The 24,634-nt window shown below is 71.6% G+C and overlaps 11 non-coding genes across 11 annotated transcripts; all 11 read right to left on the bottom strand.

Annotated features, from left to right (window-relative positions):
- Window positions 1-1,910: 1,910 nt before the first annotated feature.
- On the bottom strand, window positions 1,911-2,029 carry LOC128049202 (5S ribosomal RNA). Its single transcript, XR_008199559.1, has one exon. It is a non-coding gene; the product is annotated as a 5S ribosomal RNA (ribosomal RNA).
- A 1,966-nt stretch (window positions 2,030-3,995) lies between these two features.
- LOC128049200 (5S ribosomal RNA) lies at window positions 3,996-4,114 on the bottom strand. The gene has a single exon (XR_008199558.1). It is a non-coding gene; the product is annotated as a 5S ribosomal RNA (ribosomal RNA).
- A 1,963-nt stretch (window positions 4,115-6,077) lies between these two features.
- Window positions 6,078-6,196, bottom strand: LOC128049199 (5S ribosomal RNA). Its single transcript, XR_008199557.1, has one exon. It is a non-coding gene; the product is annotated as a 5S ribosomal RNA (ribosomal RNA).
- Window positions 6,197-8,153: 1,957 nt separating this feature from the next.
- On the bottom strand, window positions 8,154-8,272 carry LOC128049198 (5S ribosomal RNA). Its single transcript, XR_008199556.1, has one exon. It is a non-coding gene; the product is annotated as a 5S ribosomal RNA (ribosomal RNA).
- A 1,969-nt stretch (window positions 8,273-10,241) lies between these two features.
- On the bottom strand, window positions 10,242-10,360 carry LOC128049197 (5S ribosomal RNA). The gene has a single exon (XR_008199555.1). It is a non-coding gene; the product is annotated as a 5S ribosomal RNA (ribosomal RNA).
- A 1,963-nt stretch (window positions 10,361-12,323) lies between these two features.
- On the bottom strand, window positions 12,324-12,442 carry LOC128049196 (5S ribosomal RNA). The gene has a single exon (XR_008199554.1). It is a non-coding gene; the product is annotated as a 5S ribosomal RNA (ribosomal RNA).
- Window positions 12,443-14,414: 1,972 nt separating this feature from the next.
- On the bottom strand, window positions 14,415-14,533 carry LOC128049187 (5S ribosomal RNA). The gene has a single exon (XR_008199545.1). It is a non-coding gene; the product is annotated as a 5S ribosomal RNA (ribosomal RNA).
- Window positions 14,534-16,498: 1,965 nt separating this feature from the next.
- Window positions 16,499-16,617, bottom strand: LOC128049175 (5S ribosomal RNA). The gene has a single exon (XR_008199535.1). It is a non-coding gene; the product is annotated as a 5S ribosomal RNA (ribosomal RNA).
- Window positions 16,618-18,582: 1,965 nt separating this feature from the next.
- LOC128049163 (5S ribosomal RNA) lies at window positions 18,583-18,701 on the bottom strand. Its single transcript, XR_008199525.1, has one exon. It is a non-coding gene; the product is annotated as a 5S ribosomal RNA (ribosomal RNA).
- Window positions 18,702-20,661: 1,960 nt separating this feature from the next.
- Window positions 20,662-20,780, bottom strand: LOC128049150 (5S ribosomal RNA). The gene has a single exon (XR_008199513.1). It is a non-coding gene; the product is annotated as a 5S ribosomal RNA (ribosomal RNA).
- Window positions 20,781-22,740: 1,960 nt separating this feature from the next.
- Window positions 22,741-22,859, bottom strand: LOC128049139 (5S ribosomal RNA). Its single transcript, XR_008199502.1, has one exon. It is a non-coding gene; the product is annotated as a 5S ribosomal RNA (ribosomal RNA).
- Between the last annotated feature and the right edge of the window lie 1,775 nt (window positions 22,860-24,634).

The following is a 24,634-nucleotide window of genomic DNA, read 5'->3' as shown; positions in this document are numbered from 1 at the left end:
GACCCGCCGGTCGGGCCAGCCGGCGGCCGCAGCTCTCCAGCTCTCCACGGAGCGCGCGCTGCACTTGAGCTGCACCACCCGCGACCGGACTCCCGGCGGCCCGGTGGCCGGCCCACGCCGCCCCGCCCCCCGCCCCCCGTCACCCCCGGCCAACGCTCGGCCGGCCCGGCCCAGCCCGGCCCGGGGGACCACAGGGCTTCCGGGACCGGGAGCAGCCGGGGCGGGAGTGCCTGCCGGGGGGTGTAGGGGGGAGGGTGGAGTGAGGGGCGCGGAGGTCTTGGCGCTCTCCCACCCTGGGACCCTCCAGGCACCACCCGGCTCGGGGGCCGCCGCCCCTCCCCCACCCCCTCGCCCACCTCCCCAAGGCGTTCGCTGCCCAGGGCCTCGGGGCCCGCTGGGGCCCGCGGTCCTCTGAGCCTCCTGCGGGCCTAGGCGCAGCCCAGCCGTGGCCCTGAGCGCCCATCCTGCCCGGCACCTGCGCGGTGCCCAAACCCACCTGCAGCCACCAGCGCCGGCGACCAGAGCTCGTCAGCCCCGCCCCTTCGCCCTACCGAGGCCCCCCCCTCCCCTTGCCCCCACGCCGCCCTCCAAGCACAGGACCTTGCTGAGGGTGCAGACGAGCGACATGCAGCCACACGGACAGGCACACAGACACACTCGCAGGCACCCACGCCAAGCGAGACAGCCGGCCGGCGCAAGCTCGTCAGCCAGGGCCACAGCCACAGCACCCACCCGTGAGAGGCCGGGGCCAGAGGAAGGGACGGCAGGCCGGGGGTCAGGAGAGACAGAGACGGACAGAGATGAAGGTTCAGAGACAGGCTCCCAAGACGGCGAGAGGGCAGATGCAGATGCAGATGCAGATGCAGATGCAGACAGACAGACAGACAGACACGAGCGCGCAGGCACACCCAGGGAGCGAGAGCCAGAGAGAGGGAGACACAGAGCGACCGACAGAGAGACGGAAAGCGGGAGACGGACAGGGGACAGGGGATGGCATCCCATCCGAGACGGACACTCTGGCACAGACCGTCACACACCGCAGAGAGCGGCCCGTGCGCAAGGGAGGGGGCGTCAGCCTTGGGCCGGGCGAGCCCCGGCTGGACGCGGTGCCCTGGGGCTGGCAATCACCCGTGGGGACCCCAAGACTTCCTCGCAGCCGAGGTCTCAAAGGTCCCCTTCGGCTTGGCTCCCTGAGGCGAGACCCAGCCCCCGCCCCCAGGCCAGAGGGTGAGTGTGGGAGAGAGTGTGCGTGTGAGTGTGTCGGTGGGCGACGGTGGGGTCGGGTCGACTGGGGGGGCCGGGTGGATACCCACAGCGGAGGGGGGCGGGTGTGGCGGCCGGGGCTTTGGAAGCCTGTGTGGTCCTCTTGCTGTCTCTCTCTCTCCCTCTTTCTCCGTCTCCCTTACTTGTGGTTTCCGGCTCTTGACCTGTCTGGGCTGCGGGGGGTGTGTCTGTGTCTGGGGGGGCGGGCGTGAGGGGGTGTGTGTGTGTGTGTGTGTGTGTGTGTGTGTGTGTGCGTGTGTGTGCGGTGCGCCCGCGCCTGCGGGAGACCGCGACGTTGCCTGCCAGGATGCGTCTGGGGGTGGGGCTGGGGCCCCGGCCCCGCCCAGAATTGCCTGAGGCCCGCCAAGGGAGCCCCAGACAGAGACCCCCGCGCCCGCGCCCCCGCCCCCGCCGTTCCTCTGGTTTCCTGGACGCCGAAAGCCGAGGGGCTCGCGGGCCGCGCGGAGGCAACCCAGGTGTGCAGCGGGAGTCGGGGCCCCGGCCACCCAACCTGAGAGGGGCTGGAAGGCAGGCGGCGGCTCTGAGCGCGGTGGGGTGCCAGGGGCCAGCGGCAGGTGCGGCTTGCGGTGCGGCTGGGGCCGGGGGCTAAAGGAGAGGGCAGGCAGGGAAAAAAAGAAACAACAAAAAGCCTACAGCACCCGGTATTCCCAGGCGGTCTCCCATCCAAGTACTAACCGGGCCCGACCCTGCTTAGCTTCCGAGATCAGACGAGATCGGGCGCGTTCAGGGTGGTATGGCCGTAGACGGAGGCGGCGGCCGCCAGGCGCCCTAAGAGCCCTGCGCTGCGCCTGCCTTTCGCTCTGACCCGCCGGTCGGGCCAGCCGGCGGCCGCAGCTCTCCAGCTCTCCACGGAGCGCGCGCTGCACTTGAGCTGCACCACCCGCGACCGGACTCCCGGCGGCCCGGTGGCCGGCCCACGCCGCCCCGCCCCCCGCCCCCCGTCACCCCCGGCCAACGCTCGGCCGGCCCGGCCCAGCCCGGCCCGGGGGACCACAGGGCTTCCGGGACCGGGAGCAGCCGGGCCGGGTGTGCCTGCCGGGGGGTGTAGGGGGGAGGGTGGAGTGAGGGGCGCGGAGGTCTTGGCGCTCTCCCACCCTGGGACCCTCCAGGCACCACCCGGCTCGGGGGCCGCCGCCCCTCCCCCACCCCCTCGCCCACCTCCCCAAGGCGTTCGCTGCCCAGGGCCTCGGGGCCCGCTGGGGCCCGCGGTCCTCTGAGCCTCCTGCGGGCCTAGGCGCAGCCCAGCCGTGGCCCTGAGCGCCCATCCTGCCCGGCACCTGCGCGGTGCCCAAACCCACCTGCAGCCACCAGCGCCGGCGACCAGAGCTCGTCAGCCCCGCCCCTTCGCCCTACCGAGGCCCCCCCCTCCCCTTGCCCCCACGCCGCCCTCCAAGCACAGGACCTTGCTGAGGGTGCAGACGAGCGACATGCAGCCACACGGACAGGCACACAGACACACTCGCAGGCACCCACGCCAAGCGAGACAGCCGGCCGGCGCAAGCTCGTCAGCCAGGGCCACAGCCACAGCACCCACCCGTGAGAGGCCGGGGCCAGAGGAAGGGACGGCAGGCCGGGGGTCAGGAGAGACAGAGACGGACAGAGATGAAGGTTCAGAGACAGGCTCCCAAGACGGCGAGAGGGCAGATGCAGATGCAGATGCAGATGCAGACAGACAGACAGACAGACACGAGCGCGCAGGCACACCCAGGGAGCGAGAGCCAGAGAGAGGGAGACACAGAGCGACCGACAGAGAGACGGAAAGCGGGAGACGGACAGGGGACAGGGGATGGCATCCCATCCGAGACGGACACTCTGGCACAGACCGTCACACACCGCAGAGAGCGGCCCGTGCGCAAGGGAGGGGGCGTCAGCCTTGGGCCGGGCGAGCCCCGGCTGGACGCGGTGCCCTGGGGCTGGCAATCACCCGTGGGGACCCCAAGACTTCCTCGCAGCCGAGGTCTCAAAGGTCCCCTTCGGCTTGGCTCCCTGAGGCGAGACCCAGCCCCCGCCCCCAGGCCAGAGGGTGAGTGTGGGAGAGAGTGTGCGTGTGAGTGTGTCGGTGGGCGACGGTGGGGTCGGGTCGACTGGGGGGGGCCGGGTGGATACCCACAGCGGAGGGGGGCGGGTGTGGCGGCCGGGGCTTTGGAAGCCTGTGTGGTCCTCTTGCTGTCTCTCTCTCTCCCTCTTCCTCCGTCTCCCTTACTTGTGGTTTCCGGCTCTTGACCTGTCTGGGCTGCGGGGGGTGTGTCTGTGTCTGGGGGGGCGGGCGTGAGGGTGTGTGTGTGTGTGTGTGTGTGTGTGTGTGTGTGTGTGTGCGTGTGTGTGTGCGGTGCGCCCGCGCCTGCGGGAGACCGCGACGTTGCCTGCCAGGATGCGTCTGGGGGTGGGGCTGGGGCCCCGGCCCCGCCCAGAATTGCCTGAGGCCCGCCAAGGGAGCCCCAGACAGAGACCCCCGCGCCCGCGCCCCCGCCCCCGCCGTTCCTCTGGTTTCCTGGACGCCGAAAGCCGAGGGGCTCGCGGGCCGCGCGGAGGCAACCCAGGTGTGCAGCGGGAGTCGGGGCCCCGGCCACCCAACCTGAGAGGGGCTGGAAGGCAGGCGGCGGCTCTGAGCGCGGTGGGGTGCCAGGGGCCAGCGGCAGGTGCGGCTTGCGGTGCGGCTGGGGCCGGGGGCTAAAGGAGAGGGCAGGCAGGGAAAAAAAGAAACAACAAAAAGCCTACAGCACCCGGTATTCCCAGGCGGTCTCCCATCCAAGTACTAACCGGGCCCGACCCTGCTTAGCTTCCGAGATCAGACGAGATCGGGCGCGTTCAGGGTGGTATGGCCGTAGACGGAGGCGGCGGCCGCCAGGCGCCCTAAGAGCCCTGCGCTGCGCCTGCCTTTCGCTCTGACCCGCCGGTCGGGCCAGCCGGCGGCCGCAGCTCTCCAGCTCTCCACGGAGCGCGCGCTGCACTTGAGCTGCACCACCCGCGACCGGACTCCCGGCGGCCCGGTGGCCGGCCCACGCCGCCCCGCCCCCCGCCCCCCGTCACCCCCGGCCAACGCTCGGCCGGCCCGGCCCAGCCCGGCCCGGGGGACCACAGGGCTTCCGGGACCGGGAGCAGCCGGGCCGGGTGTGCCTGCCGGGGGGTGTAGGGGGGAGGGTGGAGTGAGGGGCGCGGAGGTCTTGGCGCTCTCCCACCCTGGGACCCTCCAGGCACCACCCGGCTCGGGGGCCGCCGCCCCTCCCCCACCCCCTCGCCCACCTCCCCAAGGCGTTCGCTGCCCAGGGCCTCGGGGCCCGCTGGGGCCCGCGGTCCTCTGAGCCTCCTGCGGGCCTAGGCGCAGCCCAGCCGTGGCCCTGAGCGCCCATCCTGCCCGGCACCTGCGCGGTGCCCAAACCCACCTGCAGCCACCAGCGCCGGCGACCAGAGCTCGTCAGCCCCGCCCCTTCGCCCTACCGAGGCCCCCCCCTCCCCTTGCCCCCACGCCGCCCTCCAAGCACAGGACCTTGCTGAGGGTGCAGACGAGCGACATGCAGCCACACGGACAGGCACACAGACACACTCGCAGGCACCCACGCCAAGCGAGACAGCCGGCCGGCGCAAGCTCGTCAGCCAGGGCCACAGCCACAGCACCCACCCGTGAGAGGCCGGGGCCAGAGGAAGGGACGGCAGGCCGGGGGTCAGGAGAGACAGAGACGGACAGAGATGAAGGTTCAGAGACAGGCTCCCAAGACGGCGAGAGGGCAGATGCAGATGCAGATGCAGATGCAGATGCAGACAGACAGACAGACAGACACGAGCGCGCAGGCACACCCAGGGAGCGAGAGCCAGAGAGAGGGAGACACAGAGCGACCGACAGAGAGACGGAAAGCGGGAGACGGACAGGGGACAGGGGATGGCATCCCATCCGAGACGGACACTCTGGCACAGACCGTCACACACCGCAGAGAGCGGCCCGTGCGCAAGGGAGGGGGCGTCAGCCTTGGGCCGGGCGAGCCCCGGCTGGACGCGGTGCCCTGGGGCTGGCAATCACCCGTGGGGACCCCAAGACTTCCTCGCAGCCGAGGTCTCAAAGGTCCCCTTCGGCTTGGCTCCCTGAGGCGAGACCCAGCCCCCGCCCCCAGGCCAGAGGGTGAGTGTGGGAGAGAGTGTGCGTGTGAGTGTGTCGGTGGGCGACGGTGGGGTCGGGTCGACTGGGGGGGCCGGGTGGATACCCACAGCGGAGGGGGGCGGGTGTGGCGGCCGGGGCTTTGGAAGCCTGTGTGGTCCTCTTGCTGTCTCTCTCTCTCCCTCTTTCTCCGTCTCCCTTACTTGTGGTTTCCGGCTCTTGACCTGTCTGGGCTGCGGGGGGTGTGTCTGTGTCTGGGGGGGCGGGCGTGAGGGGGTGTGTGTGTGTGTGTGTGTGTGTGTGTGTGCGTGTGTGTGTGCGGTGCGCCCGCGCCTGCGGGAGACCGCGACGTTGCCTGCCAGGATGCGTCTGGGGGTGGGGCTGGGGCCCCGGCCCCGCCCAGAATTGCCTGAGGCCCGCCAAGGGAGCCCCAGACAGAGACCCCCGCGCCCGCGCCCCCGCCCCCGCCGTTCCTCTGGTTTCCTGGACGCCGAAAGCCGAGGGGCTCGCGGGCCGCGCGGAGGCAACCCAGGTGTGCAGCGGGAGTCGGGGCCCCGGCCACCCAACCTGAGAGGGGCTGGAAGGCAGGCGGCGGCTCTGAGCGCGGTGGGGTGCCAGGGGCCAGCGGCAGGTGCGGCTTGCGGTGCGGCTGGGGCCGGGGGCTAAAGGAGAGGGCAGGCAGGGAAAAAAAGAAACAACAAAAAGCCTACAGCACCCGGTATTCCCAGGCGGTCTCCCATCCAAGTACTAACCGGGCCCGACCCTGCTTAGCTTCCGAGATCAGACGAGATCGGGCGCGTTCAGGGTGGTATGGCCGTAGACGGAGGCGGCGGCCGCCAGGCGCCCTAAGAGCCCTGCGCTGCGCCTGCCTTTCGCTCTGACCCGCCGGTCGGGCCAGCCGGCGGCCGCAGCTCTCCAGCTCTCCACGGAGCGCGCGCTGCACTTGAGCTGCACCACCCGCGACCGGACTCCCGGCGGCCCGGTGGCCGGCCCACGCCGCCCCGCCCCCCGCCCCCCGTCACCCCCGGCCAACGCTCGGCCGGCCCGGCCCAGCCCGGCCCGGGGGACCACAGGGCTTCCGGGACCGGGAGCAGCCGGGCCGGGTGTGCCTGCCGGGGGGTGTAGGGGGGAGGGTGGAGTGAGGGGCGCGGAGGTCTTGGCGCTCTCCCACCCTGGGACCCTCCAGGCACCACCCGGCTCGGGGGCCGCCGCCCCTCCCCCACCCCCTCGCCCACCTCCCCAAGGCGTTCGCTGCCCAGGGCCTCGGGGCCCGCTGGGGCCCGCGGTCCTCTGAGCCTCCTGCGGGCCTAGGCGCAGCCCAGCCGTGGCCCTGAGCGCCCATCCTGCCCGGCACCTGCGCGGTGCCCAAACCCACCTGCAGCCACCAGCGCCGGCGACCAGAGCTCGTCAGCCCCGCCCCTTCGCCCTACCGAGGCCCCCCCCTCCCCTTGCCCCCACGCCGCCCTCCAAGCACAGGACCTTGCTGAGGGTGCAGACGAGCGACATGCAGCCACACGGACAGGCACACAGACACACTCGCAGGCACCCACGCCAAGCGAGACAGCCGGCCGGCGCAAGCTCGTCAGCCAGGGCCACAGCCACAGCACCCACCCGTGAGAGGCCGGGGCCAGAGGAAGGGACGGCAGGCCGGGGGTCAGGAGAGACAGAGACGGACAGAGATGAAGGTTCAGAGACAGGCTCCCAAGACGGCGAGAGGGCAGATGCAGATGCAGATGCAGATGCAGACAGACAGACAGACAGACACGAGCGCGCAGGCACACCCAGGGAGCGAGAGCCAGAGAGAGGGAGACACAGAGCGACCGACAGAGAGACGGAAAGCGGGAGACGGACAGGGGACAGGGGATGGCATCCCATCCGAGACGGACACTCTGGCACAGACCGTCACACACCGCAGAGAGCGGCCCGTGCGCAAGGGAGGGGGCGTCAGCCTTGGGCCGGGCGAGCCCCGGCTGGACGCGGTGCCCTGGGGCTGGCAATCACCCGTGGGGACCCCAAGACTTCCTCGCAGCCGAGGTCTCAAAGGTCCCCTTCGGCTTGGCTCCCTGAGGCGAGACCCAGCCCCCGCCCCCAGGCCAGAGGGTGAGTGTGGGAGAGAGTGTGCGTGTGAGTGTGTCGGTGGGCGACGGTGGGGTCGGGTCGACTGGGGGGGCCGGGTGGATACCCACAGCGGAGGGGGGCGGGTGTGGCGGCCGGGGCTTTGGAAGCCTGTGTGGTCCTCTTGCTGTCTCTCTCTCTCCCTCTTTCTCCGTCTCCCTTACTTGTGGTTTCCGGCTCTTGACCTGTCTGGGCTGCGGGGGGTGTGTCTGTGTCTGGGGGGGCGGGCGTGAGGGGGTGTGTGTGTGTGTGTGTGTGTGTGTGTGTGCGTGTGTGTGTGCGGTGCGCCCGCGCCTGCGGGAGACCGCGACGTTGCCTGCCAGGATGCGTCTGGGGGTGGGGCTGGGGCCCCGGCCCCGCCCAGAATTGCCTGAGGCCCGCCAAGGGAGCCCCAGACAGAGACCCCCGCGCCCGCGCCCCCGCCCCCGCCGTTCCTCTGGTTTCCTGGACGCCGAAAGCCGAGGGGCTCGCGGGCCGCGCGGAGGCAACCCAGGTGTGCAGCGGGAGTCGGGGCCCCGGCCACCCAACCTGAGAGGGGCTGGAAGGCAGGCGGCGGCTCTGAGCGCGGTGGGGTGCCAGGGGCCAGCGGCAGGTGCGGCTTGCGGTGCGGCTGGGGCCGGGGGCTAAAGGAGAGGGCAGGCAGGGAAAAAAAGAAACAACAAAAAGCCTACAGCACCCGGTATTCCCAGGCGGTCTCCCATCCAAGTACTAACCGGGCCCGACCCTGCTTAGCTTCCGAGATCAGACGAGATCGGGCGCGTTCAGGGTGGTATGGCCGTAGACGGAGGCGGCGGCCGCCAGGCGCCCTAAGAGCCCTGCGCTGCGCCTGCCTTTCGCTCTGACCCGCCGGTCGGGCCAGCCGGCGGCCGCAGCTCTCCAGCTCTCCACGGAGCGCGCGCTGCACTTGAGCTGCACCACCCGCGACCGGACTCCCGGCGGCCCGGTGGCCGGCCCACGCCGCCCCGCCCCCCGCCCCCCGTCACCCCCGGCCAACGCTCGGCCGGCCCGGCCCAGCCCGGCCCGGGGGACCACAGGGCTTCCGGGACCGGGAGCAGCCGGGCCGGGTGTGCCTGCCGGGGGGTGTAGGGGGGAGGGTGGAGTGAGGGGCGCGGAGGTCTTGGCGCTCTCCCACCCTGGGACCCTCCAGGCACCACCCGGCTCGGGGGCCGCCGCCCCTCCCCCACCCCCTCGCCCACCTCCCCAAGGCGTTCGCTGCCCAGGGCCTCGGGGCCCGCTGGGGCCCGCGGTCCTCTGAGCCTCCTGCGGGCCTAGGCGCAGCCCAGCCGTGGCCCTGAGCGCCCATCCTGCCCGGCACCTGCGCGGTGCCCAAACCCACCTGCAGCCACCAGCGCCGGCGACCAGAGCTCGTCAGCCCCGCCCCTTCGCCCTACCGAGGCCCCCCCCTCCCCTTGCCCCCACGCCGCCCTCCAAGCACAGGACCTTGCTGAGGGTGCAGACGAGCGACATGCAGCCACACGGACAGGCACACAGACACACTCGCAGGCACCCACGCCAAGCGAGACAGCCGGCCGGCGCAAGCTCGTCAGCCAGGGCCACAGCCACAGCACCCACCCGTGAGAGGCCGGGGCCAGAGGAAGGGACGGCAGGCCGGGGGTCAGGAGAGACAGAGACGGACAGAGATGAAGGTTCAGAGACAGGCTCCCAAGACGGCGAGAGGGCAGATGCAGATGCAGATGCAGATGCAGATGCAGACAGACAGACAGACAGACACGAGCGCGCAGGCACACCCAGGGAGCGAGAGCCAGAGAGAGGGAGACACAGAGCGACCGACAGAGAGACGGAAAGCGGGAGACGGACAGGGGACAGGGGATGGCATCCCATCCGAGACGGACACTCTGGCACAGACCGTCACACACCGCAGAGAGCGGCCCGTGCGCAAGGGAGGGGGCGTCAGCCTTGGGCCGGGCGAGCCCCGGCTGGACGCGGTGCCCTGGGGCTGGCAATCACCCGTGGGGACCCCAAGACTTCCTCGCAGCCGAGGTCTCAAAGGTCCCCTTCGGCTTGGCTCCCTGAGGCGAGACCCAGCCCCCGCCCCCAGGCCAGAGGGTGAGTGTGGGAGAGAGTGTGCGTGTGAGTGTGTCGGTGGGCGACGGTGGGGTCGGGTCGACTGGGGGGGCCGGGTGGATACCCACAGCGGAGGGGGGCGGGTGTGGCGGCCGGGGCTTTGGAAGCCTGTGTGGTCCTCTTGCTGTCTCTCTCTCTCCCTCTTTCTCCGTCTCCCTTACTTGTGGTTTCCGGCTCTTGACCTGTCTGGGCTGCGGGGGGTGTGTCTGTGTCTGGGGGGGCGGGCGTGAGGGTGTGTGTGTGTGTGTGTGTGTGTGTGTGTGTGTGTGTGCGTGTGTGTGTGCGGTGCGCCCGCGCCTGCGGGAGACCGCGACGTTGCCTGCCAGGATGCGTCTGGGGGTGGGGCTGGGGCCCCGGCCCCGCCCAGAATTGCCTGAGGCCCGCCAAGGGAGCCCCAGACAGAGACCCCCGCGCCCGCGCCCCCGCCCCCGCCGTTCCTCTGGTTTCCTGGACGCCGAAAGCCGAGGGGCTCGCGGGCCGCGCGGAGGCAACCCAGGTGTGCAGCGGGAGTCGGGGCCCCGGCCACCCAACCTGAGAGGGGCTGGAAGGCAGGCGGCGGCTCTGAGCGCGGTGGGGTGCCAGGGGCCAGCGGCAGGTGCGGCTTGCGGTGCGGCTGGGGCCGGGGGCTAAAGGAGAGGGCAGGCAGGGAAAAAAAGAAACAACAAAAAGCCTACAGCACCCGGTATTCCCAGGCGGTCTCCCATCCAAGTACTAACCGGGCCCGACCCTGCTTAGCTTCCGAGATCAGACGAGATCGGGCGCGTTCAGGGTGGTATGGCCGTAGACGGAGGCGGCGGCCGCCAGGCGCCCTAAGAGCCCTGCGCTGCGCCTGCCTTTCGCTCTGACCCGCCGGTCGGGCCAGCCGGCGGCCGCAGCTCTCCAGCTCTCCACGGAGCGCGCGCTGCACTTGAGCTGCACCACCCGCGACCGGACTCCCGGCGGCCCGGTGGCCGGCCCACGCCGCCCCGCCCCCCGCCCCCCGTCACCCCCGGCCAACGCTCGGCCGGCCCGGCCCAGCCCGGCCCGGGGGACCACAGGGCTTCCGGGACCGGGAGCAGCCGGGCCGGGTGTGCCTGCCGGGGGGTGTAGGGGGGAGGGTGGAGTGAGGGGCGCGGAGGTCTTGGCGCTCTCCCACCCTGGGACCCTCCAGGCACCACCCGGCTCGGGGGCCGCCGCCCCTCCCCCACCCCCTCGCCCACCTCCCCAAGGCGTTCGCTGCCCAGGGCCTCGGGGCCCGCTGGGGCCCGCGGTCCTCTGAGCCTCCTGCGGGCCTAGGCGCAGCCCAGCCGTGGCCCTGAGCGCCCATCCTGCCCGGCACCTGCGCGGTGCCCAAACCCACCTGCAGCCACCAGCGCCGGCGACCAGAGCTCGTCAGCCCCGCCCCTTCGCCCTACCGAGGCCCCCCCCTCCCCTTGCCCCCACGCCGCCCTCCAAGCACAGGACCTTGCTGAGGGTGCAGACGAGCGACATGCAGCCACACGGACAGGCACACAGACACACTCGCAGGCACCCACGCCAAGCGAGACAGCCGGCCGGCGCAAGCTCGTCAGCCAGGGCCACAGCCACAGCACCCACCCGTGAGAGGCCGGGGCCAGAGGAAGGGACGGCAGGCCGGGGGTCAGGAGAGACAGAGACGGACAGAGATGAAGGTTCAGAGACAGGCTCCCAAGACGGCGAGAGGGCAGATGCAGATGCAGATGCAGATGCAGATGCAGACAGACAGACAGACAGACACGAGCGCGCAGGCACACCCAGGGAGCGAGAGCCAGAGAGAGGGAGACACAGAGCGACCGACAGAGAGACGGAAAGCGGGAGACGGACAGGGGACAGGGGATGGCATCCCATCCGAGACGGACACTCTGGCACAGACCGTCACACACCGCAGAGAGCGGCCCGTGCGCAAGGGAGGGGGCGTCAGCCTTGGGCCGGGCGAGCCCCGGCTGGACGCGGTGCCCTGGGGCTGGCAATCACCCGTGGGGACCCCAAGACTTCCTCGCAGCCGAGGTCTCAAAGGTCCCCTTCGGCTTGGCTCCCTGAGGCGAGACCCAGCCCCCGCCCCCAGGCCAGAGGGTGAGTGTGGGAGAGAGTGTGCGTGTGAGTGTGTCGGTGGGCGACGGTGGGGTCGGGTCGACTGGGGGGGCCGGGTGGATACCCACAGCGGAGGGGGGCGGGTGTGGCGGCCGGGGCTTTGGAAGCCTGTGTGGTCCTCTTGCTGTCTCTCTCTCTCCCTCTTTCTCCGTCTCCCTTACTTGTGGTTTCCGGCTCTTGACCTGTCTGGGCTGCGGGGGGTGTGTCTGTGTCTGGGGGGGCGGGCGTGAGGGGGTGTGTGTGTGTGTGTGTGTGTGTGTGTGTGCGTGTGTGTGTGCGGTGCGCCCGCGCCTGCGGGAGACCGCGACGTTGCCTGCCAGGATGCGTCTGGGGGTGGGGCTGGGGCCCCGGCCCCGCCCAGAATTGCCTGAGGCCCGCCAAGGGAGCCCCAGACAGAGACCCCCGCGCCCGCGCCCCCGCCCCCGCCGTTCCTCTGGTTTCCTGGACGCCGAAAGCCGAGGGGCTCGCGGGCCGCGCGGAGGCAACCCAGGTGTGCAGCGGGAGTCGGGGCCCCGGCCACCCAACCTGAGAGGGGCTGGAAGGCAGGCGGCGGCTCTGAGCGCGGTGGGGTGCCAGGGGCCAGCGGCAGGTGCGGCTTGCGGTGCGGCTGGGGCCGGGGGCTAAAGGAGAGGGCAGGCAGGGAAAAAAAGAAACAACAAAAAGCCTACAGCACCCGGTATTCCCAGGCGGTCTCCCATCCAAGTACTAACCGGGCCCGACCCTGCTTAGCTTCCGAGATCAGACGAGATCGGGCGCGTTCAGGGTGGTATGGCCGTAGACGGAGGCGGCGGCCGCCAGGCGCCCTAAGAGCCCTGCGCTGCGCCTGCCTTTCGCTCTGACCCGCCGGTCGGGCCAGCCGGCGGCCGCAGCTCTCCAGCTCTCCACGGAGCGCGCGCTGCACTTGAGCTGCACCACCCGCGACCGGACTCCCGGCGGCCCGGTGGCCGGCCCACGCCGCCCCGCCCCCCGCCCCCCGTCACCCCCGGCCAACGCTCGGCCGGCCCGGCCCAGCCCGGCCCGGGGGACCACAGGGCTTCCGGGACCGGGAGCAGCCGGGCCGGGTGTGCCTGCCGGGGGGTGTAGGGGGGAGGGTGGAGTGAGGGGCGCGGAGGTCTTGGCGCTCTCCCACCCTGGGACCCTCCAGGCACCACCCGGCTCGGGGGCCGCCGCCCCTCCCCCACCCCCTCGCCCACCTCCCCAAGGCGTTCGCTGCCCAGGGCCTCGGGGCCCGCTGGGGCCCGCGGTCCTCTGAGCCTCCTGCGGGCCTAGGCGCAGCCCAGCCGTGGCCCTGAGCGCCCATCCTGCCCGGCACCTGCGCGGTGCCCAAACCCACCTGCAGCCACCAGCGCCGGCGACCAGAGCTCGTCAGCCCCGCCCCTTCGCCCTACCGAGGCCCCCCCCTCCCCTTGCCCCCACGCCGCCCTCCAAGCACAGGACCTTGCTGAGGGTGCAGACGAGCGACATGCAGCCACACGGACAGGCACACAGACACACTCGCAGGCACCCACGCCAAGCGAGACAGCCGGCCGGCGCAAGCTCGTCAGCCAGGGCCACAGCCACAGCACCCACCCGTGAGAGGCCGGGGCCAGAGGAAGGGACGGCAGGCCGGGGGTCAGGAGAGACAGAGACGGACAGAGATGAAGGTTCAGAGACAGGCTCCCAAGACGGCGAGAGGGCAGATGCAGATGCAGATGCAGATGCAGATGCAGACAGACAGACAGACAGACACGAGCGCGCAGGCACACCCAGGGAGCGAGAGCCAGAGAGAGGGAGACACAGAGCGACCGACAGAGAGACGGAAAGCGGGAGACGGACAGGGGACAGGGGATGGCATCCCATCCGAGACGGACACTCTGGCACAGACCGTCACACACCGCAGAGAGCGGCCCGTGCGCAAGGGAGGGGGCGTCAGCCTTGGGCCGGGCGAGCCCCGGCTGGACGCGGTGCCCTGGGGCTGGCAATCACCCGTGGGGACCCCAAGACTTCCTCGCAGCCGAGGTCTCAAAGGTCCCCTTCGGCTTGGCTCCCTGAGGCGAGACCCAGCCCCCGCCCCCAGGCCAGAGGGTGAGTGTGGGAGAGAGTGTGCGTGTGAGTGTGTCGGTGGGCGACGGTGGGGTCGGGTCGACTGGGGGGGGCCGGGTGGATACCCACAGCGGAGGGGGGCGGGTGTGGCGGCCGGGGCTTTGGAAGCCTGTGTGGTCCTCTTGCTGTCTCTCTCTCTCCCTCTTTCTCCGTCTCCCTTACTTGTGGTTTCCGGCTCTTGACCTGTCTGGGCTGCGGGGGGTGTGTCTGTGTCTGGGGGGGCGGGCGTGAGGGTGTGTGTGTGTGTGTGTGTGTGTGTGTGTGTGTGTGTGCGCGTGTGTGTGTGCGGTGCGCCCGCGCCTGCGGGAGACCGCGACGTTGCCTGCCAGGATGCGTCTGGGGGTGGGGCTGGGGCCCCGGCCCCGCCCAGAATTGCCTGAGGCCCGCCAAGGGAGCCCCAGACAGAGACCCCCGCGCCCGCGCCCCCGCCCCCGCCGTTCCTCTGGTTTCCTGGACGCCGAAAGCCGAGGGGCTCGCGGGCCGCGCGGAGGCAACCCAGGTGTGCAGCGGGAGTCGGGGCCCCGGCCACCCAACCTGAGAGGGGCTGGAAGGCAGGCGGCGGCTCTGAGCGCGGTGGGGTGCCAGGGGCCAGCGGCAGGTGCGGCTTGCGGTGCGGCTGGGGCCGGGGGCTAAAGGAGAGGGCAGGCAGGGAAAAAAAGAAACAACAAAAAGCCTACAGCACCCGGTATTCCCAGGCGGTCTCCCATCCAAGTACTAACCGGGCCCGACCCTGCTTAGCTTCCGAGATCAGACGAGATCGGGCGCGTTCAGGGTGGTATGGCCGTAGACGGAGGCGGCGGCCGCCAGGCGCCCTAAGAGCCCTGCGCTGCGCCTGCCTTTCGCTCTGACCCGCCGGTCGGGCCAGCCGGCGGCCGCAGCTCTCCAGCTCTCCACGGAGCGCGCGCTGCACTTGAGCTGCACCACCCGCGACCGGACTCCCGGCGGCCCGGTGGCCGGCCCACGCCGCCCCGCCCCCCGCCCCCCGTCACCCCCGGCCAACGCTCGGCCGGCCCGGCCCAGCCCGGCCCGGGGGACCACAGGGCTTCCGGGACCGGGAGCAGCCGGGCCGGGTGTGCCTGCCGGGGGGTGTAGGGGGGAGGGTGGAGTGAGGGGCGCGGAGGTCTTGGCGCTCTCCCACCCTGGGACCCTCCAGGCACCACCCGGCTCGGGGGCCGCCGCCCCTCCCCCACCCCCTCGCCCACCTCCCCAAGGCGTTCGCTGCCCAGGGCCTCGGGGCCCGCTGGGGCCCGCGGTCCTCTGAGCCTCCTGCGGGCCTAGGCGCAGCCCAGCCGTGGCCCTGAGCGCCCATCCTGCCCGGCACCTGCGCGGTGCCCAAACCCACCTGCAGCCACCAGCGCCGGCGACCAGAGCTCGTCAGCCCCGCCCCTTCGCCCTACCGAGGCCCCCCCCCCCCCCTTGCCCCCACGCCGCCCTCCAAGCACAGGACCTTGCTGAGGGTGCAGACGAGCGACATGCAGCCACACGGACAGGCACACAGACACACTCGCAGGCACCCACGCCAAGCGAGACAGCCGGCCGGCGCAAGCTCGTCAGCCAGGGCCACAGCCACAGCACCCACCCGTGAGAGGCCGGGGCCAGAGGAAGGGACGGCAGGCCGGGGGTCAGGAGAGACAGAGACGGACAGAGATGAAGGTTCAGAGACAGGCTCCCAAGACGGCGCGAGAGGGCAGATGCAGATGCAGATGCAGATGCAGATGCAGACAGACAGGACAGACAGACACGAGCGCGCAGGCACACCCAGGGAGCGAGAGCCAGAGAGAGGGAGACACAGAGCGACCGACAGAGAGACGGAAAGCGGGAGACGGACAGGGGACAGGGGATGGCATCCCATCCGAGACGGACACTCTGGCACAGACCGTCACACACCGCAGAGAGCGGCCCGTGCGCAAGGGAGGGGGCGTCAGCCTTGGGCCGGGCGAGCCCCGGCTGGACGCGGTGCCCTGGGGCTGGCAATCACCCGTGGGGACCCCAAGACTTCCTCGCAGCCCGAGGTCTCAAAGGTCCCCTTCGGCTTGGCTCCCTGAGGCGAGACCCAGCCCCCGCCCCCAGGCCAGAGGGTGAGTGTGGGAGAGAGTGTGCGTGTGAGTGTGTCGGTGGGCGACGGTGGGGTCGGGTCGACTGGGGGGGGCCGGGTGGATACCCACAGCGGAGGGGGGCGGGTGTGGCGGCCGGGGCTTTGGAAGCCTGTGTGGTCCTCTTGCTGTCTCTCTCTCTCCCTCTTTCTCCGTCTCCCTTACTTGTGGTTTCCGGCTCTTGGCCTGTCTGGGCTGCGGGGGGTGTGTCTGTGTCTGGGGGGGCGGGCGTGAGGGTGTGTGTGTGTGTGTGTGTGTGTGTGTGCGTGTGTGTGTGCGGTGCGCCCGCGCCTGCGGGAGACCGCGACGTTGCCTGCCAGGATGCGTCTGGGGGTGGGGCTGGGGCCCCGGCCCCGCCCAGAATTGCCTGAGGCCCGCCAAGGGAGCCCCAGACAGAGACCCCCGCGCCCGCGCCCCCGCCCCCGCCGTTCCTCTGGTTTCCTGGACGCCGAAAGCCGAGGGGCTCGCGGGCCGCGCGGAGGCAACCCAGGTGTGCAGCGGGAGTCGGGGCCCCGGCCACCCAACCTGAGAGGGGCTGGAAGGCAGGCGGCGGCTCTGAGCGCGGTGGGGTGCCAGGGGCCAGCGGCAGGTGCGGCTTGCGGTGCGGCTGGGGCCGGGGGCTAAAGGAGAGGGCAGGCAGGGAAAAAAAGAAACAACAAAAAGCCTACAGCACCCGGTATTCCCAGGCGGTCTCCCATCCAAGTACTAACCGGGCCCGACCCTGCTTAGCTTCCGAGATCAGACGAGATCGGGCGCGTTCAGGGTGGTATGGCCGTAGACGGAGGCGGCGGCCGCCAGGCGCCCTAAGAGCCCTGCGCTGCGCCTGCCTTTCGCTCTGACCCGCCGGTCGGGCCAGCCGGCGGCCGCAGCTCTCCAGCTCTCCACGGAGCGCGCGCTGCACTTGAGCTGCACCACCCGCGACCGGACTCCCGGCGGCCCGGTGGCCGGCCCACGCCGCCCCGCCCCCCGCCCCCCGTCACCCCCGGCCAACGCTCGGCCGGCCCGGCCCAGCCCGGCCCGGGGGACCACAGGGCTTCCGGGACCGGGAGCAGCCGGGCCGGGTGTGCCTGCCGGGGGGTGTAGGGGGGAGGGTGGAGTGAGGGGCGCGGAGGTCTTGGCGCTCTCCCACCCTGGGACCCTCCAGGCACCACCCGGCTCGGGGGCCGCCGCCCCTCCCCCACCCCCTCGCCCACCTCCCCAAGGCGTTCGCTGCCCAGGGCCTCGGGGCCCGCTGGGGCCCGCGGTCCTCTGAGCCTCCTGCGGGCCTAGGCGCAGCCCAGCCGTGGCCCTGAGCGCCCATCCTGCCCGGCACCTGCGCGGTGCCCAAACCCACCTGCAGCCACCAGCGCCGGCGACCAGAGCTCGTCAGCCCCGCCCCTTCGCCCTACCGAGGCCCCCCCCTCCCCTTGCCCCCACGCCGCCCTCCAAGCACAGGACCTTGCTGAGGGTGCAGACGAGCGACATGCAGCCACACGGACAGGCACACAGACACACTCGCAGGCACCCACGCCAAGCGAGACAGCCGGCCGGCGCAAGCTCGTCAGCCAGGGCCACAGCCACAGCACCCACCCGTGAGAGGCCGGGGCCAGAGGAAGGGACGGCAGGCCGGGGGTCAGGAGAGACAGAGACGGACAGAGATGAAGGTTCAGAGACAGGCTCCCAAGACGGCGAGAGGGCAGATGCAGATGCAGATGCAGATGCAGATGCAGACAGACAGACAGACAGACACGAGCGCGCAGGCACACCCAGGGAGCGAGAGCCAGAGAGAGGGAGACACAGAGCGACCGACAGAGAGACGGAAAGCGGGAGACGGACAGGGGACAGGGGATGGCATCCCATCCGAGACGGACACTCTGGCACAGACCGTCACACACCGCAGAGAGCGGCCCGTGCGCAAGGGAGGGGGCGTCAGCCTTGGGCCGGGCGAGCCCCGGCTGGACGCGGTGCCCTGGGGCTGGCAATCACCCGTGGGGACCCCAAGACTTCCTCGCAGCCGAGGTCTCAAAGGTCCCCTTCGGCTTGGCTCCCTGAGGCGAGACCCAGCCCCCGCCCCCAGGCCAGAGGGTGAGTGTGGGAGAGAGTGTGCGTGTGAGTGTGTCGGTGGGCGACGGTGGGGTCGGGTCGACTGGGGGGGCCGGGTGGATACCCACAGCGGAGGGGGGCGGGTGTGGCGGCCGGGGCTTTGGAAGCCTGTGTGGTCCTCTTGCTGTCTCTCTCTCTCCCTCTTTCTCCGTCTCCCTTACTTGTGGTTTCCGGCTCTTGACCTGTCTGGGCTGCGGGGGGTGTGTCTGTGTCTGGGGGGGCGGGCGTGAGGGGGTGTGTGTGTGTGTGTGTGTGTGTGTGTGTGTGCGTGTGTGTGTGCGGTGCGCCCGCGCCTGCGGGAGACCGCGACGTTGCCTGCCAGGATGCGTCTGGGGGTGGGGCTGGGGCCCCGGCCCCGCCCAGAATTGCCTGAGGCCCGCCAAGGGAGCCCCAGACAGAGACCCCCGCGCCCGCGCCCCCGCCCCCGCCGTTCCTCTGGTTTCCTGGACGCCGAAAGCCGAGGGGCTCGCGGGCCGCGCGGAGGCAACCCAGGTGTGCAGCGGGAGTCGGGGCCCCGGCCACCCAACCTGAGAGGGGCTGGAAGGCAGGCGGCGGCTCTGAGCGCGGTGGGGTGCCAGGGGCCAGCGGCAGGTGCGGCTTGCGGTGCGGCTGGGGCCGGGGGCTAAAGGAGAGGGCAGGCAGGGAAAAAAAGAAACAACAAAAAGCCTACAGCACCCGGTATTCCCAGGCGGTCTCCCATCCAAGTACTAACCGGGCCCGACCCTGCTTAGCTTCCGAGATCAGACGAGATCGGGCGCGTTCAGGGTGGTATGGCCGTAGACGGAGGCGGCGGCCGCCAGGCGCCCTAAGAGCCCTGCGCTGCGCCTGCCTTTCGCTCTGACCCGCCGGTCGGGCCAGCCGGCGGCCGCAGCTCTCCAGCTCTCCACGGAGCGCGCGCTGCACTTGAGCTGCACCACCCGCGACCGGACTCCCGGCGGCCCGGTGGCCGGCCCACGCCGCCCCGCCCCCCGCCCCCCGTCACCCCCGGCCAACGCTCGGCCGGCCCGGCCCAGCCCGGCCCGGGGGACCACAGGGCTTCCGGGACCGGGAGCAGCCGGGCCGGGTGTGCCTGCCGGGGGGTGTAGGGGGGAGGGTGGAGTGAGGGGCGCGGAGGTCTTGGCGCTCTCCCACCCTGGGACCCTCCAGGCACCACCCGGCTCGGGGGCCGCCGCCCCTCCCCCACCCCCTCGCCCACCTCCCCAAGGCGTTCGCTGCCCAGGGCCTCGGGGCCCGCTGGGGCCCGCGGTCCTCTGAGCCTCCTGCGGGCCTAGGCGCAGCCCAGCCGTGGCCCTGAGCGCCCATCCTGCCCGGCACCTGCGCGGTGCCCAAACCCACCTGCAGCCACCAGCGCCGGCGACCAGAGCTCGTCAGCCCCGCCCCTTCGCCCTACCGAGGCCCCCCCCTCCCCTTGCCCCCACGCCGCCCTCCAAGCACAGGACCTTGCTGAGGGTGCAGACGAGCGACATGCAGCCACACGGACAGGCACACAGACACACTCGCAGGCACCCACGCCAAGCGAGACAGCCGGCCGGCGCAAGCTCGTCAGCCAGGGCCACAGCCACAGCACCCACCCGTGAGAGGCCGGGGCCAGAGGAAGGGACGGCAGGCCGGGGGTCAGGAGAGACAGAGACGGACAGAGATGAAGGTTCAGAGACAGGCTCCCAAGACGGCGAGAGGGCAGATGCAGATGCAGATGCAGATGCAGATGCAGACAGACAGACAGACAGACACGAGCGCGCAGGCACACCCAGGGAGCGAGAGCCAGAGAGAGGGAGACACAGAGCGACCGACAGAGAGACGGAAAGCGGGAGACGGACAGGGGACAGGGGATGGCATCCCATCCGAGACGGACACTCTGGCACAGACCGTCACACACCGCAGAGAGCGGCCCGTGCGCAAGGGAGGGGGCGTCAGCCTTGGGCCGGGCGAGCCCCGGCTGGACGCGGTGCCCTGGGGCTGGCAATCACCCGTGGGGACCCCAAGACTTCCTCGCAGCCGAGGTCTCAAAGGTCCCCTTCGGCTTGGCTCCCTGAGGCGAGACCCAGCCCCCGCCCCCAGGCCAGAGGGTGAGTGTGGGAGAGAGTGTGCGTGTGAGTGTGTCGGTGGGCGACGGTGGGGTCGGGTCGACTGGGGGGGGCCGGGTGGATACCCACAGCGGAGGGGGGCGGGTGTGGCGGCCGGGGCTTTGGAAGCCTGTGTGGTCCTCTTGCTGTCTCTCTCTCTCCCTCTTTCTCCGTCTCCCTTACTTGTGGTTTCCGGCTCTTGGCCTGTCTGGGCTGCGGGGGGTGTGTCTGTGTCTGGGGGGGCGGGCGTGAGGGTGTGTGTGTGTGTGTGTGTGTGTGTGTGCGTGTGTGTGTGCGGTGCGCCCGCGCCTGCGGGAGACCGCGACGTTGCCTGCCAGGATGCGTCTGGGGGTGGGGCTGGGGCCCCGGCCCCGCCCAGAATTGCCTGAGGCCCGCCAAGGGAGCCCCAGACAGAGACCCCCGCGCCCGCGCCCCCGCCCCCGCCGTTCCTCTGGTTTCCTGGACGCCGAAAGCCGAGGGGCTCGCGGGCCGCGCGGAGGCAACCCAGGTGTGCAGCGGGAGTCGGGGCCCCGGCCACCCAACCTGAGAGGGGCTGGAAGGCAGGCGGCGGCTCTGAGCGCGGTGGGGTGCCAGGGGCCAGCGGCAGGTGCGGCTTGCGGTGCGGCTGGGGCCGGGGGCTAAAGGAGAGGGCAGGCAGGGAAAAAAAGAAACAACAAAAAGCCTACAGCACCCGGTATTCCCAGGCGGTCTCCCATCCAAGTACTAACCGGGCCCGACCCTGCTTAGCTTCCGAGATCAGACGAGATCGGGCGCGTTCAGGGTGGTATGGCCGTAGACGGAGGCGGCGGCCGCCAGGCGCCCTAAGAGCCCTGCGCTGCGCCTGCCTTTCGCTCTGACCCGCCGGTCGGGCCAGCCGGCGGCCGCAGCTCTCCAGCTCTCCACGGAGCGCGCGCTGCACTTGAGCTGCACCACCCGCGACCGGACTCCCGGCGGCCCGGTGGCCGGCCCACGCCGCCCCGCCCCCCGCCCCCCGTCACCCCCGGCCAACGCTCGGCCGGCCCGGCCCAGCCCGGCCCGGGGGACCACAGGGCTTCCGGGACCGGGAGCAGCCGGGCCGGGTGTGCCTGCCGGGGGGTGTAGGGGGGAGGGTGGAGTGAGGGGCGCGGAGGTCTTGGCGCTCTCCCACCCTGGGACCCTCCAGGCACCACCCGGCTCGGGGGCCGCCGCCCCTCCCCCACCCCCTCGCCCACCTCCCCAAGGCGTTCGCTGCCCAGGGCCTCGGGGCCCGCTGGGGCCCGCGGTCCTCTGAGCCTCCTGCGGGCCTAGGCGCAGCCCAGCCGTGGCCCTGAGCGCCCATCCTGCCCGGCACCTGCGCGGTGCCCAAACCCACCTGCAGCCACCAGCGCCGGCGACCAGAGCTCGTCAGCCCCGCCCCTTCGCCCTACCGAGGCCCCCCCCTCCCCTTGCCCCCACGCCGCCCTCCAAGCACAGGACCTTGCTGAGGGTGCAGACGAGCGACATGCAGCCACACGGACAGGCACACAGACACACTCGCAGGCACCCACGCCAAGCGAGACAGCCGGCCGGCGCAAGCTCGTCAGCCAGGGCCACAGCCACAGCACCCACCCGTGAGAGGCCGGGGCCAGAGGAAGGGACGGCAGGCCGGGGGTCAGGAGAGACAGAGACGGACAGAGATGAAGGTTCAGAGACAGGCTCCCAAGACGGCGAGAGGGCAGATGCAGATGCAGATGCAGATGCAGATGCAGACAGACAGACAGACAGACACGAGCGCGCAGGCACACCCAGGGAGCGAGAGCCAGAGAGAGGGAGACACAGAGCGACCGACAGAGAGACGGAAAGCGGGAGACGGACAGGGGACAGGGGATGGCATCCCATCCGAGACGGACACTCTGGCACAGACCGTCACACACCGCAGAGAGCGGCCCGTGCGCAAGGGAGGGGGCGTCAGCCTTGGGCCGGGCGAGCCCCGGCTGGACGCGGTGCCCTGGGGCTGGCAATCACCCGTGGGGACCCCAAGACTTCCTCGCAGCCGAGGTCTCAAAGGTCCCCTTCGGCTTGGCTCCCTGAGGCGAGACCCAGCCCCCGCCCCCAGGCCAGAGGGTGAGTGTGGGAGAGAGTGTGCGTGTGAGTGTGTCGGTGGGCGACGGTGGGGTCGGGTCGACTGGGGGGGGCCGGGTGGATACCCACAGCGGAGGGGGGCGGGTGTGGCGGCCGGGGCTTTGGAAGCCTGTGTGGTCCTCTTGCTGTCTCTCTCTCTCCCTCTTTCTCCGTCTCCCTTACTTGTGGTTTCCGGCTCTTGGCCTGTCTGGGCTGCGGGGGGTGTGTCTGTGTCTGGGGGGGCGGGCGTGAGGGTGTGTGTGTGTGTGTGTGTGTGTGTGTGCGTGTGTGTGTGCGGTGCGCCCGCGCCTGCGGGAGACCGCGACGTTGCCTGCCAGGATGCGTCTGGGGGTGGGGCTGGGGCCCCGGCCCCGCCCAGAATTGCCTGAGGCCCGCCAAGGGAGCCCCAGACAGAGACCCCCGCGCCCGCGCCCCCGCCCCCGCCGTTCCTCTGGTTTCCTGGACGCCGAAAGCCGAGGGGCTCGCGGGCCGCGCGGAGGCAACCCAGGTGTGCAGCGGGAGTCGGGGCCCCGGCCACCCAACCTGAGAGGGGCTGGAAGGCAGGCGGCGGCTCTGAGCGCGGTGGGGTGCCAGGGGCCAGCGGCAGGTGCGGCTTGCGGTGCGGCTGGGGCCGGGGGCTAAAGGAGAGGGCAGGCAGGGAAAAAAAGAAACAACAAAAAGCCTACAGCACCCGGTATTCCCAGGCGGTCTCCCATCCAAGTACTAACCGGGCCCGACCCTGCTTAGCTTCCGAGATCAGACGAGATCGGGCGCGTTCAGGGTGGTATGGCCGTAGACGGAGGCGGCGGCCGCCAGGCGCCCTAAGAGCCCTGCGCTGCGCCTGCCTTTCGCTCTGACCCGCCGGTCGGGCCAGCCGGCGGCCGCAGCTCTCCAGCTCTCCACGGAGCGCGCGCTGCACTTGAGCTGCACCACCCGCGACCGGACTCCCGGCGGCCCGGTGGCCGGCCCACGCCGCCCCGCCCCCCGCCCCCCGTCACCCCCGGCCAACGCTCGGCCGGCCCGGCCCAGCCCGGCCCGGGGGACCACAGGGCTTCCGGGACCGGGAGCAGCCGGGCCGGGTGTGCCTGCCGGGGGGTGTAGGGGGGAGGGTGGAGTGAGGGGCGCGGAGGTCTTGGCGCTCTCCCACCCTGGGACCCTCCAGGCACCACCCGGCTCGGGGGCCGCCGCCCCTCCCCCACCCCCTCGCCCACCTCCCCAAGGCGTTCGCTGCCCAGGGCCTCGGGGCCCGCTGGGGCCCGCGGTCCTCTGAGCCTCCTGCGGGCCTAGGCGCAGCCCAGCCGTGGCCCTGAGCGCCCATCCTGCCCGGCACCTGCGCGGTGCCCAAACCCACCTGCAGCCACCAGCGCCGGCGACCAGAGCTCGTCAGCCCCGCCCCTTCGCCCTACCGAGGCCCCCCCCTCCCCTTGCCCCCACGCCGCCCTCCAAGCACAGGACCTTGCTGAGGGTGCAGACGAGCGACATGCAGCCACACGGACAGGCACACAGACACACTCGCAGGCACCCACGCCAAGCGAGACAGCCGGCCGGCGCAAGCTCGTCAGCCAGGGCCACAGCCACAGCACCCACCCGTGAGAGGCCGGGGCCAGAGGAAGGGACGGCAGGCCGGGGGTCAGGAGAGACAGAGACGGACAGAGATGAAGGTTCAGAGACAGGCTCCCAAGACGGCGAGAGGGCAGATGCAGATGCAGATGCAGATGCAGATGCAGACAGACAGACAGACAGACACGAGCGCGCAGGCACACCCAGGGAGCGAGAGCCAGAGAGAGGGAGACACAGAGCGACCGACAGAGAGACGGAAAGCGGGAGACGGACAGGGGACAGGGGATGGCATCCCATCCGAGACGGACACTCTGGCACAGACCGTCACACACCGCAGAGAGCGGCCCGTGCGCAAGGGAGGGGGCGTCAGCCTTGGGCCGGGCGAGCCCCGGCTGGACGCGGTGCCCTGGGGCTGGCAATCACCCGTGGGGACCCCAAGACTTCCTCGCAGCCGAGGTCTCAAAGGTCCCCTTCGGCTTGGCTCCCTGAGGCGAGACCCAGCCCCCGCCCCCAGGCCAGAGGGTGAGTGTGGGAGAGAGTGTGCGTGTGAGTGTGTCGGTGGGCGACGGTGGGGTCGGGTCGACTGGGGGGGCCGGGTGGATACCCACAGCGGAGGGGGGCGGGTGTGGCGGCCGGGGCTTTGGAAGCCTGTGTGGTCCTCTTGCTGTCTCTCTCTCTCCCTCTTTCTCCGTCTCCCTTACTTGTGGTTTCCGGCTCTTGACCTGTCTGGGCTGCGGGGGGTGTGTCTGTGTCTGGGGGGGCGGGCGTGAGGGGGTGTGTGTGTGTGTGTGTGTGTGTGTGTGTGTGCGTGTGTGTGTGCGGTGCGCCCGCGCCTGCGGGAGACCGCGACGTTGCCTGCCAGGATGCGTCTGGGGGTGGGGCTGGGGCCCCGGCCCCGCCCAGAATTGCCTGAGGCCCGCCAAGGGAGCCCCAGACAGAGACCCCCGCGCCCGCGCCCCCGCCCCCGCCGTTCCTCTGGTTTCCTGGACGCCGAAAGCCGAGGGGCTCGCGGG

This window comes from Budorcas taxicolor, chromosome 5, assembly GCF_023091745.1.
Source record: "Budorcas taxicolor isolate Tak-1 chromosome 5, Takin1.1, whole genome shotgun sequence".
Classification (NCBI taxonomy): domain Eukaryota; kingdom Metazoa; phylum Chordata; class Mammalia; order Artiodactyla; family Bovidae; genus Budorcas; species Budorcas taxicolor.
Note: the sequence above shows the minus strand (reverse complement) of the source record. Positions and strands in the feature narration are given on the sequence as shown.